Consider the following 14,915-nt stretch of genomic DNA (forward strand, 5'->3'; position numbering starts at 1 on the left):
CGATGTGTGGGAAAATGGAGCAGAATTGGGGAAAGAGAACGAGGAGAAATAGGAGAGAGAGAGTGGTAAAGTGAGGTGAGGGGAGTGAGGTAGTCAGTGCGGAGAGTAGGATTAAGAGGCGAGGCAGAGTGGTGAGAGAGTATAAAGTTAAGGGTAGAGAAATGTGTGGGACAGAGGATGGAAGAGTCAAAAGGAGCGAGAGAGTGAGGGAAAGAGTGCAGAAGAAGAGCCAGGGTTGAAGTCCGGGCGAGAGTGACAGAGGGGAGAGGATTAAAAAAGTGAGCAATGGGAGAGGGAAGAGTTAATGGGTAAAAGGGGGTAGAGAGATGCAGGGAGATAGAGAGCGGTCAGAATAATCACGCGACAGGGAGGCAAAAGACGAGGGAAAGAGGGAGGGAAAGGGAGAGAGTGGGAGAGAGGGTATAGTGGGACCGATAGCGCGAAAGACAAGGCAGGGAGAGAGGGGCTACGGAAGAGAGAGAGGTTCAAGGAGGGATAGAGAGGGGAGGGGGCGTTAGAGGGGAGCGAACGAGAGAGAGCAGCATGGGGAGAATAGTTAGAGCATAAAGAGAGGGGGTGATGAGGGATAAGGGGCAGAGTGAGGACAAGAGAGGGGAGTGTGGATGAGATGGGAAAAGAGATATAGAGGGGAGAAGAGAAGGGAAACAGAAGAATGAGTGTGAGAGGGAAAGGGAGAGAGAAGTGGGAAGAGATAAGGTTTGTGCAGAGTGAGGGGGGAGATAGAAAATACGAGAGGGGATTAAAAATATATTTTAGGTGGCTTCCTCATCACCGCATCTCTCATTGCCCTCTCTAAACACCACCCTTCCCACGGTGCTCCTGATTCACCTGCCATCCCACAGCGCTCCCTACTTTCGCCGTCTCAGCGCTCCCCCCTCAGCACCCTTCCACCCCACCGCCCCGACCACGAGACTATCACAACACTGCCCCCCATGACATTCCGTACTCCCACATCACACTCTCTACACCCCACTCAACAAAACTGCCCCCATGACATTCCGTCCTCCCACATCACACTCTCTACACCCCACTCCACAACACTGGCCCTATGACATTCCGTCCTCCCACATCACACTCTCCACACCCCACTCCACAGCACTTCCCCCCATGACATTCCGTCCTCCCACATCACACTCTCTACACCCCACTCCACAACACTGGCCCCATGACATTCCGTCCTCCCACATCACACTCTCCACACCCCACTCCACAGCACTTCCCCCCATGACATTCCGTCCTCCCACATCACACTCTCTACACCCCACTCCACAACACTGCCACACATGACATTCCGTCCTCCCACATCACACTCTCTACACCCCACTCCACAACACTGCCCCCATGACATTCAGTCCTCCCACATCACACTGTCTACACCCCACTCCACAACACTGCCCCCCATGACATTCCGTCCTCCCACATCACACTCTCTACACCCCACTCCACAACACTGCCCCCATGACATTCCGTCCTCCCACATCACACTCTCTACATCCCACTCCACAACACTGCCCCCATGGCATACGGTCCTCCCACATCACACTCTCTACACCCCACTCCACAATGCTGCCCCCCATGACATTCCGTCTCCCACACCACTCTCTCGACACCCCAATCCACAACACTGTCCCCCGTGACATTCCGTCCTCACATCACACTCTCTACACCCCACTCCACAACACTGCCCCCATGTCATTCCGTCCTCCCACATCACACTCTCTACACACCACTCCACAACACTGCCCCCCATGACATTCCGTCCTCCCACATCACACTCTCTACACCCCACTCCACAATGCTGCCTCCATAATGCCCTCCTATGCCGGTCGCACCACTCCACCCCTCCCAAAGCACGAGCGTCACTGACGCCCCCACCCCCTCACATTGCTCCCTCCTAGTCGCCTGTCCTGCGCCTTCCCTCCAACATATTCTCAAACAGCGAATCATTAGGGTCAGCTGCAAGTTTGCCCGGAGGGTTCTCGACAGGAATGGGCAAACTACATGAACACAGTCAAGGCAACAACGATGAAACTGACTTCCATCTCTACGGACCTGGGGCACAGAGAGAGTCTGGGCTTTAGGCTCCCCGTACGATACATCAGGTTCAGAAATTGGCTGAGGCTCCCTCATCATCGACCCAATCAAACACAGAGTGAATCTCACTGTGTAGCGTCTCACAAGTCCTGAGCTTAGAAACAGAGTGACGCTCCCTCCCCAATGTGCCATCACAAACCCCCAGGGTCAAACGCAGAGGGGATTTTCATCCACACTATCCAACACACGCTCTCGGAGTCAGACCCAAATTGAAACACCCTCCCTCCGTCTTTCAGCCCCTCTCACCTCGGGAAAGTGCCCCTGAGCCAGTATTTGTGCGTTTCTTATTCATGTGAGCCTCGCTGTCGTCCATCCTGTCGAGGATCCTCTGCGTATCTGAGCTCAGGAAGGAGAAGTAACCGTTGTCAGAGTAAGCCCGTTTTGACAAGTGAGTCAGACCGACACCAAAAAACACAAGCTGAACAGCTGAAAAAGTGAGGAAGCGAGAGCTGGGGGTGGGAGAGTTACCGTGGAGAGGGAATGAGAGTGCGAGAGAATGGCCGCAGAGATGGACTTCGATAAGGCCTTTGACAATGTCCCACATAGGAGGTTAGTTAAGAAGATTCATTTGCTTGGTATCGATGGTAGAGTAGTAAACTGGATTCGACATCGGCTCAATGGGAGAAGCCGGAGAGTGGTAGGGGATGATTTCTTCCCTGAGTGGAGGCCTGTGACTAGTGATGTGCCACAGAGATCAGTGCTGGGTCCATTGTTATTTGTCATCTATATCATTGATCTGGATGATAATGAAGTAAATTGGATCAGCAAATTTGCTGATGATACAAAGATTGGAGGTGTAGTGGACAGTGAGGTAGGTTTTCAAACCTTGCAAAGGGATTTGGACCAGCTGGAGAAACGGACTGGAAAATGGCAGATGGAGTTTAATACAGACAAGTGTGAGGTGTTGCATTTTGGATGGGAAAATCAAGGTGCAACATAGAAGGTAAAGGTAGGGCACTGAGGAGTGCTGTAGAATAGAGGGATCTGGGGAAACAGATTGGCCTTTATAAATCAAAGTATTCACTTTAAGAGCTGGAATGTTATGATGATGTTGTATAAGATATTGGTGAGATCGAATTTGCAGTATTGTGTGCTGTTTTGGTAACCTAATTACAGGAAGGATATTAATAAGTTTGAACGAGTGTAGAGAAGGTTTAAAAGGTTGTTGCCGGGACTTGAGAAACTAAGTTACAGAGTAAGGTTGAATAGGTTATAGCATTATTCCCTGGAGCGTAGGAGAAGGAGGGGTGATTTGATACAGGTGTATAAAATTATGATGGGTATAGAGAGAGTGAATGCAAGCAGCCTTTTTCCACTGAGGCCAGGGGAGGAAAAAAAAACAGAGGTCATGTGCTAAGGGTGAAGGTGGAAAAGGTTAAAGGGGACATTGTGGGGGGAGGGGCTTCTTCACGCAGAGAGTGGTGAGAATGTGGAAAGAGCGGACAGATGATGTGGTAAATGCGGGCTCACTTTTAACATCGAAAACTTGGACAGGTACATGGATGAGAGGTGTATGGAGGGATACGGGCCAGGCGCAGGACCGTGGGACTCGGCAGAGGAATGGTTCGGCACAATCAAGTAGGGCCAAAAGGCCTGTTTCTTTGTTGTAATGTTCTAAGGTTCTATGGTTCTATGGATCAGCCACAATGAAATGGTGGAGCAGACTTGATGACCCAAATGGTCTAATTCTGCTCCTACATCTTACGTTCTTATGATATGTTTCTTTTGTTTTATTGTGGAAAAAATTAAATGCTATTGCTAAGCTTGACTATCTGAAGACTGAGGCCCAGAAGACCACAGGATCAGATGCAGACGCTGCTCTGCTTGTGCGAGCTAACAATAGTTAGCAAAGTTTCATTCCAAGAATGAGGTAATGTTAACTTTTCTCCGACACTGTCGTGGTAATGGAGGAACCGACTGCAGACGTGCAGTTCTAAATTTGTGCACCGTCCGGAAGCATTCGTAGCCTGGCTGATATCTAACAAGTGCTTCTTGAAATCGCTCACTGTGAATCATCCCCTGAACATTTGCCAAATCTCTTCCGTACTTTTCCCTGAGAACATATGTTTCCAAATTAAGCTTCCATGTTCCTGCCTGATAGCTTCATAATTGACCTTACTCCAATTAAGTCTTTTTCTAATTGTCTCTTTCTATCTCTCCAATGCTGCTGTAAAGGAAATAGAATTATGATCACTATCTCCTGAATGCTCTCCCACTGAGAGATATGAAACCTGACCAGTTTGATTTCCCAATACCAAATCAAGTACAGCCTCTCCTCTTGTAGGCTTATCTACATGTTGTGTCACGAAACCTTACTGCAACACACGTAACAGACTCCACTCCATCTAAACCCCTTGCTCTAGGGAGATACCAATCAATATTTGAGAAACTAAACTCTGCCATCGCGACTACTCGGTTATTATCACACCTTTCCAGACTCTGTTTTCCTGTCTGCTACTCGATATCCCTGCTATTATTGGGCGGCCTATGAAAACACCCATTAAAGTTATCCAACTCTTCCTGTTACTAATCTTCATCCGCAGAGACTCCGTAGAGAATTCCGGCATGGCGTACACCTTTTCTGCAGCTGTGTCACTATGTCTGTTCAACGGTGCCACGGCCCCACCTCGCTTGCCTCCCTCTCTGTCCTTTCTGAAACATCAAAACCCGGCCCCTAAAGTAACCATTTCTGTCCCTGAGGCATCCAAGTCGCTGTAATGGCCACCACATCATAACTCCAAAGGGGACAGTGATCACACTCTCCCTCCTTTATCATAACATTGGAGAGGGATAGGAACAGATCAGTTAGCAAAGCGTTTAATTGAATTAAGCCAACATATGGGGCTAACAGGCAGGAATTTGGAAGCATAAATTGGGATCAGGTGTTCTCAGAACTGTGAGAAAGAGTTATGGGACATGTTTACGGGATATTTGGTTGGAGCTATGCATAGGCATGTTCCAATGAGAAGGGGAAAGGATGGTAGGGCACAGAAACCGTGGTCAACAAAGGCTGTTGGAAATGATGTCAAGAATAAAAGAAGGCCTTATGAAAAGATCAAAAGACTAGTTGATGACAGAGATCTGGAAGATTATAAAGCTAGCAGGAAGGAGCTTCAGAAAGAAATTAGGAGAGCCGGAAGTGGCCAAGAGAAGCCTTTGGAGGAAGGATTCAGGTGCACCGCAGCACACACGATAAGTATGTAAAGAACAATTGGATAAGACATGAGGGAATAGGACGAATCAAGTATGACAGTGGAAAAGTGTGGATGGAACCGGAGGAGACAGCAGAGGTACATAATGAATACTTTGCTTCAGAATTCACTAGGGCAAAGGATTCTGGCGTTTGTACGGGTGACTTAGAGCGGACTGAAAACCTTGAGTATATACACATTAATAAAGACAAAATGCTGGAGTTTTTAGAAAGCATCAAGTTGCAAAAGTCACAGGGAATGTAGGATCAGGCTACTGTGCGAGCCGAGTGAGGAGATTGCTGAACTAGTAGCGATGATGTTTGTATCCTCAATAGGGAGAGGTAAGGTTCCGGAGGATTAGAGGGTCGCGGATGTTGTTCCTTTATTCACGAAAGCGAGTAGAGCTAGCCCAGGAAATTATAGATCAATGAGTCTTAGTTCAGTGTTTGCTACGTAGAAGGAGAAGATCCTGAGAGGCAGGATTTGTGAACATTCGGAGAGGCATGATATAATGAGTAATAGTCAGCATGGATATGCAAAGTTAGTTCGTGCCTGAATAGCCGGATTGATTTTTGTTTTGATGATGTGACTGAACATACTGATGAAGGTAGCGCAGTAGATCTAGTTTATAGTGATTTCAACGTGAATTTGATAACGTACCCATGGAAGGTTTATTGGGAAAGTAAGGGTGCATGGGACAGAAAGGAACTTTGCTTTCTGGATGCAGAACTGGCTTGCCCACAGAAGGATTTAGATGGGTCATATTCTGCATGGAGGACGATGAACAGTGGAGTTCCTCAGGGATCTATTCTGGGACCCTTACTCTTCGTGATTTTAAAAATTACCTGGATGAAGATGTGGAGGTGTGGTTTCGTAAATTTGCGGACTATACATGTTTGGGGTTATTGAGATACCCCCAATAATGAGATCTGTCCGAGCTTACAGCGGGACAGACCTAGGATGCAAAACTGGGCTGAGAAGTGGCAGATGGTGTTCAACCAGGATAAGTGAGAGGTAGTCCTTCTTTGTAGGTCAAATATGATGGAAAGATTCTTGGCAGTTTGGTGGCTCAGAGACATCTTAGAGATCGAGTCCATAGGACACTCAACGATGCCGCGCTGGTTGTCCCTGTGCTTAAGAAAGCGTACGGTGCATTGGCCTTCATCAACCGTGAAGCTGAGTTTAGGAACAGAGAGGTAATATTACAAATGATCAGACCCCACTTGGAATACGGTGCTCAGTTTTAGTCGCCTCACTACAGGAAGGATGTGGAAACGATAGAAAGGATGCAGAGGAGATTTACAAGGATGCTGCCTGGATTGGAGAGCCTGCCTTATGAGAATAGGTTGAGTAAACTCGGCCATTTTTCCTTGGAGCGATGGAGAATGACAGACGACCTGATAAGGTGTATCAGATGATGAGAGGCATTGATCGTTTGGATAGTCAGAGGCCTTTTCCCCCCAGGAGTGAAATGGATAGCACTAGAGGGCACATTTCTAAGCTGCTTAGAAGTAGGTACAGAGGGGATGTCAGGTTATTTTTATGTTTTGTACAGAGAGAGTGGTGTGTGCGCGTAATGCGCTGCCGGACACGGTAGTGGAGCCCGACAGGACAAACACTTTTAACAGTCTCCTGGACAGGTACATGAAGCTGAGGAAAATAGAGAGCTATTGGCAAACCCAGGTAATTTGGAAGTCCATTCTGTGAAAGGGTTGGATGGTTCGGAGATAAGGACAATTAGACTGTTTGGAATATTAGACTGTTTCATGAGAACGTGCCCCTTTCTTATTTTTTATGTTGCTTTGCTAACCATATAGTCAAAATGCAAATTTAAAGCTCAGTCGTTTACTCTCATATTGTGTACTGTTTTTTAACATCGTACAGCATCCACCCAAAGGAGATTTCGTAAGTTTCTCGGGCTGGGGGCTACCATCACCCGGATGAAGCCGCGAGCCGAACCGATGATTACATTCCCACTATTTTTTTATTTTCTTGTAAGTCCTTTCTTTAGCATTTACAAGACCTCTGAGCTCCCTTTTCGGCCAAAATCGAATACTTCTTGAGTACTGAGAACTTCTTCATTTTTGGAATACACATGTCCTGCACCTTCCTCATCTTTTCCCAGAAAAGAAGGCAATTGCTGCTCTGCTGAAATCCCTTGCAGAAATGTTTGGAGAAATGGCAGATGGGTTCAACCCGGACAAATAGAAAGATACAGCACACGATTAAAGACAAGACAGTGTCAACGAGCAGAGGGATCTTACTGTCCGTGTATGTAGCTCCATGAACATGGCTCCACAGTTTACAGACGGTATGAGGGTAAGTGGAGGGGCAGGCAGTTTTGAGGAAGTAGACGGGCTACAGAAGGGCTTAGACAGGGCAAAGTAATGGCAGATGTACCGCTGTGTTGAAAGATGTATGGTCATGCTTTAGGAGAAATTAAAAGGTTAAATATTTTATAAATGGAGAGAAAACACACACAAAAAAAAGAGATTTAAGGGGACTTTAAGCTCCTTGTGTGCGATTTCCTGACGGGTAATTTGCTGGTTGAACGTAGAAATCTACAGTACATTCCCGGACCCTCAGCCCACAATGTTGTGCCGATGATGTAACCTTCTCAGGTTGAGTCTGTGGCGAGGAGGGCAAATGCATGTCAGCATTTCGACTCGAATATAAAAGGAAAGGTGAGATGGTGAGACTTTATAAAGCACTGGTGAGGCCTCACGTGGAGTATTATGAACAGTTTTGGGCCTCTTATCTTAGAAAGATGTTGCTCAAAGTAGAGAGGGTGTAAACGAGGTTCACAAATATGTTTCCCAAATTGAAGGCCGTGATGTGAGAAGTGCCTGATATCTCTCGGCCTGCACTCACTGGAATTTAGAAGGAAGAAGAGTGACCCCAGTGAAATCTATTGAATATTTAAATGCCTTGGTCGAATGGGTGTGGAGAGGATAGTTTCTATGGTGGGGGAGTCGAAGACCAGAGGGCAAAGTCTTAGAAGAGCGGCGCGTCCTTTTAGAACAGAGACAAGGAGAAATTACTTTAGCCAGAGAGTGGTGAATCTGTGCATTTATTTGGCACAGGCGGCCGTGGAGGCCAAAGATTTCTTTTTTGTATATTTATGGCAGAGGTTCTTGATTGGTCAGGGCTTGAAGGAATACGGCAAGAAGGCTGGAGATTGAAGCTGATAAGTAAACTGGATCAGCCACAGTAAAATGTTGGAGCAGACTCAATGGGCCAAATGGTCTAATTCTGCTCCTAAATCTTACGTTCTTATGATAAGTTACTTTGTTTTATTGTAGAAACACAAAATGCTGTTGCTAAGCTTGACTAGCTGAAGATTGAGGCCACGAAGGTCACAGGATAAGATGCAGACGCTGCCTTGCTTGTGCGAGCTAACAAAAGCTAGCAGCATTTCATACCGAGAATGAGGTAATGTTAACTTTAATCCCACACTGTCTTGGTAATGGAGGAACTGACAGCAGATGCGCAGTTCTAATTTTGTGCGCCGCCCGGAATCATTCGTGGACTGGCTGATATCCAACAAGTGCTTCTTGAAATCGCTCACTGAGTATATTTGGCTGTTGGCTATCGCCCGAAATTCGCTGTATAAATTTATGATATGACCTGACTTTGGCGGAGTCGTAAGGCAACGTGACATGGAAGATTGGGAATGACGAACATGATATGTAGTGGTGAGAGAGGGAAAGGCTGGAGGAGATCGGGAACGTGGAACATCGAAGGGGAGGGAGGTATCAGATGGCGTGAGACCCAGGGAGAGTTGTCGGTCTGATTTGACCGGGGAAGGTAGATCACGCACGGATAGTAGATGTGACTTTCATGGAATTTAACAAGGCTTTTGACAAGGTCCAGTTTGCAGACTACATTGGAGGATGCTGTGGAACCCGCGAACACCTCTCTGAGCAGTTTGATTGCGTTCAGCTAAATGGCGGTTTGTATGAGAATGTACAAGGAGCTGTGAATAACCTTGCCGAAGAGAGTAATGTTGGTGGCGTTGTCTCTAATTATCCACACGATCAATGCCTCTCATCATTTATACACCTCTGTCAGGTCACCTCACATCATCCGTCACTCCAAGGAGATAACTGCGATTTCACTGAAACTATTACTAGAAGGCATGCTCCCCAATCCGGTCAATCCTTGTAAAGCTCCTCTGTACCATTCCTATAGGTTCCACATTATTCTTGTAGTGTGTTGATCAGAACTGAGCACAGTTCTCCGGGGGGGGGGGGGGCGAGATCTTACAGGTGTGCTATAGGGCTGTAAATTACCTCTCGCTGTTGAACTCAATTCCACGGTTGATGATTACCAATGCATCGTATTCTTAAACACAGAGTCAAACTGCGCAGCAGCTCTGAGTGTCCGATGGACTTGGACTCCAAGATCCCTCTGATCGTCCACACTGCAAGGTTTACCATTAGTAATATATTCTGCCATTATATTTAACCTTAACAAATAATCCACCTCCCATTTATTGGGTTGAACACAATCTGCCACTTCTCAGCGCAGTTTATAAGACCATAAGACAAAGGAACAGAAGTCGGCCATTCGGCCCATCGAGTCTGCTCCGCCATTTTATCATGAGCTGATCTATTCTCCCATTTAGTCCCACTCCCCCGCATTTTCACCTTATCCTTTGATGCCCTGGCACCTTAGATAATAATCTATCTCTGCCTTGAATGCACCCAATTACTTGAACTCCACTGCCGCCCGTGACAACAAATTCCACAGATTCAGCACCCCCTCGATAATGAAATAAAATCTTCGCATCTCTGTTCTGAATGGGCAACCTTCAAGCCGTAAGTCATATCTTCTCGTACTTGACGCCCCCACCATGGGAAACGACTTTGCCACATCAACTCTGTCCATGACTTTTAACATTAGAAATGTTTCTATGAGGTCCTCCCTCATTCTTTTAATCTCCGAGGAATACAGTCCAAAGCGGTCAAACGTTCCTCATATGTTAACCCTCTCTTTCCCGGAATCATTCTAGTGAATCCTCTCTGAACCCTCTCCAACGTCCAAACATCCTTTCTTAAATAAGGAGCCCAAAACTGCACACAGTGCTCCAGGTGAGGTCTTGTCAGTGCCTTATTGAGCTTCAACATCGCATCCTTGATCCTGTACTCTATTCCTCTAGAAATAAATGTCAACATTGAATTCGCATTCTTCACCACCGATTCAACTTGAAGGTTAACATTAAGGGTATCCAGCACGAGGACCCCCAAGTCCAGTTGAATCTCAGAATATTGAATTCTCTGCTTATTTGAATTATATTCTGCCCGTTTATTTAACCATGTAACCATATCACAATTGCAGCAGAGAAAAAGGCCAGCTCGGCCCTTCTAGTCCGTGCAGACGCTTACACACACCTAGTCCCACTGGCCCGCAGCCAGCCCATAAGCCTCCCTTCCTTTCCTGCCTATATACATATCGAATTTTAATTTAAATGACAATACCGAACCTACCGCTACCACTTCTACTAGAAGCTCTTTCCACACAGCTACCACTCTCTGAGTAAAGAAATTCTCCTCGTGTTACCCTTAAACCTTTGCCCCTAAACCTTCAACTCATTTCCTTTTGTTTGAATCTCCCCTACTCTCAATGAAAAAAACCTATCCACGTCAACTCGATCTATCCCCCTCATAATTTTAAATACGTCTATCAAGTCCCCCTCAACCTTCTACGCTCCAAAGAATAAAGACCTAACTTGATCAGCTTTTCCCTGTAACTTAGGTGCTGAAACCCAGGTAACATTCCAGTAAACCTTCTCTGTACTCTCTCTATTTTGTTGATATCTTTCCTATAATTATGTAACCAGAACTGTACACAATACTCCAAATTCGCCCTTACCAATGCCTTGTACAATTTTAACATTACATCCCATCTCCTATACTCAATGGTCTGATTTATAAAGGTCATCATATCAAAAGCATTCTTCACCACCGTATCCACATGAGATTCCACCTTCAGGGAACTATACACCATTATTCCTAGATCACTCTGTTCTACTGCATTCTTCAATGCCCTAACATTTCCGATGTCTGTCCTATTTGAATTATTCCTACCAATATGTAGCTCCTCACATTTATCAGCATTAAACTCCATCTGCCATCGTTCAGTACTCTCTCCTAACTGGCCCAAATCTCTGTGCAAGCTTTCTTCTACCAAAGTGCATGACCGTGCAATTTCCAAAATTGTATTTCATTTGCCACTTATTTTCCCGTTCTCGCAATTTATCCGTCTGTCTGCAGACTCTCTGTTTCCTCAACACTACCTGCCCCTTCACCCATTTTGAATCATAGCAAACTTTGCCAGATAGCAATCTATTTCATAATCCAAATCGGTGCTATACAAAGTAAAAAGAAGCGGCCACAACACAGAGCCCTGTTGAACGCCAAAGGTAACCGGCAGCATACCAGAATGGGATCCCTTTATTCACACTCTCTGTTTCCTGCCAATCAGCAACGCTCTATCTACGTATGTAACATTCCCGTCATTCCATGGGCTCCTGTCAAGCTCATAAGACACGTCCTGCCCTTGACAAAGTTATGCTGTCTGTTGCTAAACATATTATAGCTCCCGAAATGTGCAAAAATCCTGTCTCTTAGGATCTTCTCCATCAACTTACCAACCACTGAGGTAGGAATTGCTGGTCTGGAATTTCCTGGGCTGCATCTACTCCCTTTCTGGAATAAAGGAATATTCTCCGCAACCCACCAATCCTCAGGACCCTCGCCCGTCCCCAATGATGATGCAAAGATCATCGCCAAAGTCTCAGTAACCTCCTCCCTTACATCCCAGAATAGCCTTGGGTACATCTCTTAGGGGCCCAACGACTTATCCAAATGATGCTTTCCAAAATCTCCAGCACATCCTCTTTTTTAATATCTACGTGCTCAAGCTTTTCAGTCTGCTGCAAGTCATCACAACGATCACCAAAATCATTTTCCATAGTGAGATCTCACTGAGATCTAACTCCTGACCAGGTTAATTTTCCAATAACAAATCAAGAAGCTTCTCGTCCTGCAGGCTTATTTTCATATTGTGTCAAGAAACCTTCCTGGACACTCCTAACAGACTCCAACCCATCTAAACCTCTTGCTCTGGGGAAATGCCTATCGATATTTGGGAAATTCATATCTCCCATCCTGACTACTCTGTTATTATCATACCTTTACAGGATTTGTTTCCCTATCTGCTCCTCGATATTCTTGTTACAATTTGGAGGCCTACAGATTTGAAGGTGCAGGACATGTGTATTCCTAAAAATGGAGAAGTACTCTATTCTCAAAAAGTATTCAATTTCGGACGAAAAGGGAACTCAAGGCTCTTGTAAAAGCTAAAGAAAGGAAAGACACTTATTTATCATGGGATCAAAGATAAATAAAGGCACAGACATCGGTGTATGGTTAACCCTTGAATACGTGATCACGTTGCCTTACGACTCCGCCAAAGTCAGGTTATATAATAAATTGATACAGAGAATTTTGGGCGATAGCCAACAGCTAAATATACTCAGTGAGCGATTTCAAGAAGCACTTGTTGGATCTCAGCCAGTCTACGAATGATTCCGGGCGGTGCACAAAATTAGAACTGCGCATCTGCTGTCAGTTCCTCCATTACCAAGACAGTGTGGGAATAAAGTTAACATTACCTCATTCTCGGTATGAAATGCTGCTAGCTTTTGTTAGCTCGCACAAGCAAGGCAGCTTTTGCATCTTATCCTGTGATCTTCGTGGCCTCAATCTTCAGCTAGTCAAGCTTAGCAACAGCATTTTGTATTTCAACAATAGAACAAAGTAACTTATCATAAGAACGTAAGATTCAGGAGCAGAATTAGACCATGTGGCCCATTGAGTCTACTCCAATATTTTACTGTGGCTGATCCAGTTTACTTATGAGCTTCAAACTCCTGCCTTCTTTCCGTATTCCTTCAAGCCCTGACCAATCAAGAACCTCTGCCATAAATATACAAGAAAGAAAGCTTTTGCCTCCACGGCAGCCTGTGGCAAAGAAATCCACAGATTCACCACTCTCTGGCTAAAGCAATTTCTCCTCGTCTCTGTTCTAAAGGGACGCCCTGCTTTTCTAATCCTTTGTCCTCTGGCTTTCGACTCCCCGACCATAGAAATTTTCCTCTCCACACCCACTCGATCAAGGAATTTAAATACTCAATAGATTTCAGTGGGGTCACCCTTCTTCCATCTAAATTCCAGAGAGTACAGACCTGGAGATATCAAGCACTTCTCATATGACGCCCTTCAATCTTGGAATCATTTTTGTGAACCTCGTTTGAACCCTCTCTACTTTGAGCACAATCTTTCTCAGATAAGAGGCCCAAAACTGTTCACAATACTCCACGTGAGGCCTCACCAGTGCTTTATAAAGTCTCAGCATCACACCTTTCCTTTTATATTCGAGTCGAAATGCTGACATGCATTTGCCCTCCTCACCACAGACTCAACCTGAGAAGGTTATATCATCGGCACAACATTGTGGGCTGAGGGGCGGGGAATGTGCTATAGATTTCTATGTTCAACCAGCAAATTAACCATTAGGGAATCCCGCACAAGGACTTTAAAGTCCATTTGAATCTCTGATTTATTTTTCTTATTTCTCTCCATTTAAAAAAATGTCAACCATTTTACTTTCTCCCAAAGTGCATGACCATGCATGTTTCAACACAGCAGTACATCTACCATTACACTGTCCTGTCTAAGTCCTTCTGTAGCCTGTCTACTTCCATAAAATTACTTTCCCCTCCACTTATCCTCATATCGTCTGCAAACTGTGGAGCCGCGTTCAGCGATCTATGAACACGGAGCGGAAGGTTCCTCTGCTCATCGAAACAGTTTTGTCTTTAATGGTGTTCTATAAGTTTGTATTTGTCCGGGATGAGCTCGACTGTCATTTCTCCAACCAGATCGGCAAGGGATGTCAGCAGAGCGGCAACGGCTTTAATTTCTGGGGGAAAATAATGAGGAAGGTGCTGGACATGTGTATTCCTAAAAATGAAGAAGTATTCAATTCTCAAGAAATATTCAATTGTGGCCGAAAAGGGAACTCAAGGCTCTTGTAAAAGCTAAAGGGCGTACAGACACTTATCTATCCCGGTATCAAAGAGAAATAAAGACACAGACATCGGTGTATGGTTAACCCTTGAATTCGTGATCACGTTGCCTTACGATTCCGTCAAAGTCAGGTTATATCTTAAATTTATACAGCGAATTTCGGGCGACAGCCAACAGCCAAATATACTCAGTGAGCGATTTCAAGAAGCACTTGTTGGATCTCAGCCAGTCTACGAATGCTTCCAAACGGTGCACCAATTTAGAACTGCACATCTGCTGTCAGTTCCTCCATTACCAAGTCAGTGTGGGATTAAAGTTAACATTACCTCATTCTCGGTATGAAATGTTGCTAGCTTTTGTTAGCTCGCACAAGCAAGGCAGCTTCTGCATCTTATCCTGTGACCTTCGTGGCCTCAATCTTCAGCTAGTCAAGCTCAGCAACAGCATTTAGTTTTTCCACAATAATACAAAGTAACTTATCATAAGAACGTAAGCTTTAGGAGCAGAATTAGAC

The sequence above is a fragment of the Hemitrygon akajei genome, unplaced genomic scaffold (genome assembly GCF_048418815.1).
Source record: "Hemitrygon akajei unplaced genomic scaffold, sHemAka1.3 Scf000036, whole genome shotgun sequence".
NCBI lineage: Eukaryota > Metazoa > Chordata > Chondrichthyes > Myliobatiformes > Dasyatidae > Hemitrygon > Hemitrygon akajei.